The following is a 5135-nucleotide window of genomic DNA, read 5'->3' as shown; positions in this document are numbered from 1 at the left end:
CGGTTTGACCACGATGTACAATTGGCACGGCGTACAAGGGGCGGGCAAGAAACGTGACGTTGCGGTATTCTAAAGCCGGAGCAATGGAGGCGTTTTGGTCAAACCTACAATTTGCGAGAGAGATAAACGAGGACTTCATGCATTCTTAAATAGCTACCAATGAATATACAGTTTTTTTCAGGAGCAGGCTCTAAAGAACACCTCGAATCGCAAGGCTGCACTCTGTTACTTCGTGTTTTGTTTGTGATGAGCGCGTTACGAATCTCGGTCACAAACTATCGTAATGTGTAACGCGGCCCATCGCCAGTATGTGTTACACGCACAGAGAGCCACGTGCTCCGTTGTTTGTATTTCGATGTGTCACGATAGTACCTTTAGTCAAAACAAAGAAATTGCGCCTCACGCCAGTACAGCCGTGAAACATGCCGCGACAAGCATCGATAACGCAAATACGTACCCAGAGCCAGAAAGCAAGCACATCAAGCCCTCCAAAAAAAAAAAAAAAAAAAAAAGAGCGGTGCTGGCTTCGCTGCGAAGCAACATATACTGGTCAAAGCATTTTCCCGCCTGTTCGCGCCCGAAGGTGCGCTTACAATTCTGGCCGGCCGCACGAAAACTCCTAATTATCGCCGTTAGATATCACAACCAGAAAGAACGGTCATGAAAATGTGAGAGACAATGCGGCAACAATTTCAAACACGCAATAATTTTCGCGCCCTTCTTGAAACGCGATTTGTGGGTTACATCCACATACATGTGGATTACATACCGTCACGTATGTAATCAAAATCCGAAAGGAGAAGACACCACACAGGTTTTGTAGTGACCTGACCAAATAAAACGAATGTCAGTACACGTTATCAGACAAGGTGTTTTGTCTCGGCGCCGGACTGCGCCCTCATGTGTGCCGTTCAGAGAGCTCTCGCTCCAAATGCGTGGCCCGTTACAGGACTCCTTTTTCCCTTTGTGCCTCTCAAAGCGATCAGCGCATGCGCTGTAGCCCACCCCTCGCCCACGACATGGCACTGGCGCCACTGCTTCCCCTCGCAGCGGTAAAGCCGTTGAAAAAAACGTCTTTTCGGCGAAGTGTCGGTACCTAATAAATTATTACTGCTTCCTACGACCAAAACACGAGTACCATAGCGCTCAGATAAAACAGGAATTCAAATGTTCGCTTTTTCTACGAATTACGAGGTAAAAATAAATCGGTCCTTTTGCGAGCAGACGATAACTGAAGTGCACGGTTAGGCTGCAGACGGATAGATGCACGGAAAACCTACGGATGTCATGTCTGGCGAACCACCTAAAAAAAGGCGAAGGGAGGGAAACACGTCTGCAGTGATTTTATTGCGCACATACCGGCTGACGTTTGACTGGTAACGATGGTACGGTCCCTACGAATGCTTCTGTCGAACGTATTCTTCGCTCTGGACGATGTAGTCCTTTGAAAGACGATGTAGTCCTGAGTGTTTATTCATTTATTTATTTATTTATTTATTTATTTATTTATTTATTTATTTATTTATTTATTTATTTATCTATTTATTTATTTATTTATCTATTACACGTTCCTACAGCGCCCGTAGGGCATTATTGTAGGGGGTTTATTTTGAACAGTATACAGCACATAAATTTGTTTGTGTGAGACAAATAACAATGAAACACTTATTTGAACACCAATAGATGAGGAAAATACCATTCTGGAAATAAAATTATACAGCATGCTCTACAGGCTCAGCAAAATTAGCTGCAAGAAACACTTCGTTCGGGAGATTATTCCAGTCACTAATAGTGTTAGGAAAAAAATGAATGTTTGAATACATTAATGTGGCATTGGAATTCTCTAATCTTTCGTGCATTATCTCTGCGTGCGGATACATAGTGTGGGGCTCCCAACTTTCTATTGCTGAGAGCATTGCAGTCCGTTCGAAATCATTGGCTGGGAAACACATTACATAGTGGTGTACATCCCCTATCACTGCACACGACAAACACACAGGCGATCACACGAGGCCCACCTTGAATAGCCATGCTGCGGTCTTCGCTGAGCCCGTTTGGATGCGGTACAGCAATGTTGCCTCCGATATCGTAAGTCCCTTTGCGACGCAAGGCTGGTGACAGGGATCCCCAAGGACTTCAAATGGTCGAAGACTGTTCGCCTGAAGTCTTTCCAGTGATCGGCAGAAACTTTAACAGTCGGTGCAAATTGAAGCGTATTTCGTGCCAACTGATCAGCGGTCGCATTGCCCTTGACACCAACATGGGATGGAATTCACTGAAACCGCACATTACCACCCTTCCTGCTGAGTTCTTGCACAAGTCGTAAAGAACGCTGACAAACACTTTTCGTGGGGATCCCATGCTGCAAAACTTGTTGTGCTGCTTTCGAATCAGTCAGAGTTACATCTTCCTGCGGCTTATATGACTTAAGTTTCCTGAAAGCAGCTGCAATGACAATGCAGTCGGATTCGGTGGAGGACACCCCATTATCCAGTCGTGCTACCCATGAAACGAATGACATACGCCGCTGCACTAAACCCTCTGTGCGGATTGCCTGAGCCACCCGTAAAAGTTTGAAGGTGATTGGAATAAGAATTCCTCAAATGTCCAAGAGCCAAAAATCTGTCTGCTGCCACTGGTGCATTTCGCTTGACTATCATGTGAGAACATGTAGCTGACACTGAAGGCTGTCGTAAGACCATGGCGGCATTGAGATGGGGAGTGTCCCAGGCCAGTGATGGTACAATATTCTAAGAGTGTTAAGAGCAGTGTGCGCATGAGAGGCTGTCCTTGTTCTGAGCCCCCTTGTTATTGCTCTTCCAGCACTGGTTTGCCCTAGACGCATTATCTGCGTCAGTAACCTCTGTGACGCCATCAAGCGGAGTATAGCAGATTGGCTCTCCCGTATGACCTTCTCGTTTGTGGCTCCTTGAGGAACTCCAATTGCTGTCCTCAGCCCTTTCCTATGCAACTCTTCGAGGCGCTCATACTGGGATTGTGAAGCGGAGATTAGAGGCAAGTGGTATAGAATACGAATAAAAATCAGTGCTGAGTGCAGCTTAATCATAGACGCCGGGTAATTCGCCAACATAGCTCCAGCAATACTCCTCAAAATGTTCACACGGGGAAGCACAGCCGAAATAGTAATGTCGACTGCCCGTCGCCATTAGAGTCTGCTGTCCAGAGTGACACCAAGGAACTGCAAGTGAGTGGCTTGATGGATAGACAGGCTGGTCAATGTTAAATTAACAGGGGTGGACCGTCACCGGTTCCCAGAGAAAAGAAAAGAACTGCAGAAAAGAAAAGAACTCGGCTGAGAGCGCCAGTCTGACGGAGGAAAAATATTTCTGCATGGTGTGAACACTCCGTTTAGCCATCACTGCAGTCTCTTATGTTGATATCCGGAGAACCAGATGCAAACATCGTTTGCGTACACGGCTATGTGAGCTCGTCGTGGAACTTTTTTTATTACTGCATGTAGCCCAGCTTTGCCAAATTTAAAAGAATAGGGGACACAACACTACCCTGGGGTACCCCCTTGAGAAGCTTCTTTTTTCACTTAGCACACTCCCCGATCGTACTTGCATGTACCGGTGAGTAAAAAAGCCGTAAACTAAGCGAAGAAGGTTTCCTCACACCCCAATTGCATGTAGTCTGTTTACTATTGTTTGCCTCAGGACACACCCATCAGCCTTCGAAACATCAAAAAACAGAGCTAGAGTTGACAGTTCATGCACACGGTTATGTTCGACATGGCTGATAAAGTCCAGAACACTATCCTCGCAATTAAGCGTCGGCGAAACGCAGTCATGCAGTATGGTAGTTTTTTACAACGATCTAGCCACCAAGTTAGTCTCGCATAAAGGAGTCTCCATCAACTTCGCCACACAGGATGCGAGGGAAACAGGCCGGTATGAAGACACCGCCGTTCGGTCCTTCTCAGGTTTAAGAACGGACACCACCCAGGCGAGTTTCCGTGAAGGAGGAATTGCACCCGTCTCCCAAATGTGGTTGAAATAGCGGAGGAGATCTTTTTTGCGTTCTGCAGGCAAATCAAACAGCACTTGATTGGTGGGATCGGCCAACCTAACAATTCATCCCAACAAAGCTTCGCGTTCAACCGTCGTCGTCGTTATACGGAGGCGCGCAAAACTTTTTGTTTCCCCACGAGGGGTAGCACATTATTACAATTACGATTATCACGCAGTCTAATTAAGCATATTCTCTAGACGTCTCCGCTAGGTCTCTAAATAAGCCGTATTTGTTTTTTACCGGCGCATACATTTGACACACGGGACAAATACCTACCTTCGACAGAGCTACTATCGGGGACAGAATCAATTCGCAGATTTTTCGGTAGGGCACGTTCCGCAAAGACATTCCGGACACGATTAAACATTTTTCAATGTGTCAATTGCAATTTGATGGATCAGTTCTCTATTTTGTACTGCGCAAACAGATGTCTCCATCTCCTCAAAATGAACACTGGTGACCTCATTAGCTTCAAAGCGTCAAGTTTAGAATTGACCAAAGAAGCGGGCAATTTTAGAGCTACTGATGCACCTTAAACGGCTGCAATATTTCCTCGGACGATTTTCCGATAGTTTAAACCACTCATCCTTTTGAAATGCAGGGTCCATAAAATTAGGTCTATGTGCGCTGCTTCTTTTTTTTTGCCATTTGTTTAGGCTGAAGTCTTCAACTCCCCCGAACGTCTACATTCGTTTCACAGAGCCATTTCCGAGAAAAAACTGGCGTCATTAGTTGTTTTTAGCAATTTGCATCCTTCATGAATGTGGACAAGAGGATCTACAGAGGGTCCCGAAGGATGAAATAAGTGAAGAGGATGCAAGGAATTCGCTCCGCTAATATACCTATATCAGCCGCACAATGGGAACCGCACTGCTGGCATAGGCGTTAAGCGGAATAATCACCCTTGAATATCTCAGTACGTCGTAGGTATGTGTACGATATATGCGTCCTGCTTCACGTCCCGTCCAGTAGCAGGGATACATCCTGCCGGGGCCTTCCCGCTGGTTGGCTGACCGAGAAACGTAATAGACAAACTTGGCTCTTGTCCATTACGTTGCACCTGCTGCGAATTCCCTTTCGCAATCTGTTGAGGCTGTCGACAT

The sequence above is a fragment of the Haemaphysalis longicornis genome, unplaced genomic scaffold, assembly GCF_048455015.1.
Source record: "Haemaphysalis longicornis isolate Haplotype H1 unplaced genomic scaffold, Haemaphysalis longicornis Haplotype H1 scaffold_4, whole genome shotgun sequence".
Lineage (NCBI taxonomy): Eukaryota > Metazoa > Arthropoda > Arachnida > Ixodida > Ixodidae > Haemaphysalis > Haemaphysalis longicornis.
The sequence above is the reverse complement of the archived record's forward strand: the minus strand, read 5'-3'. Positions refer to the sequence as shown.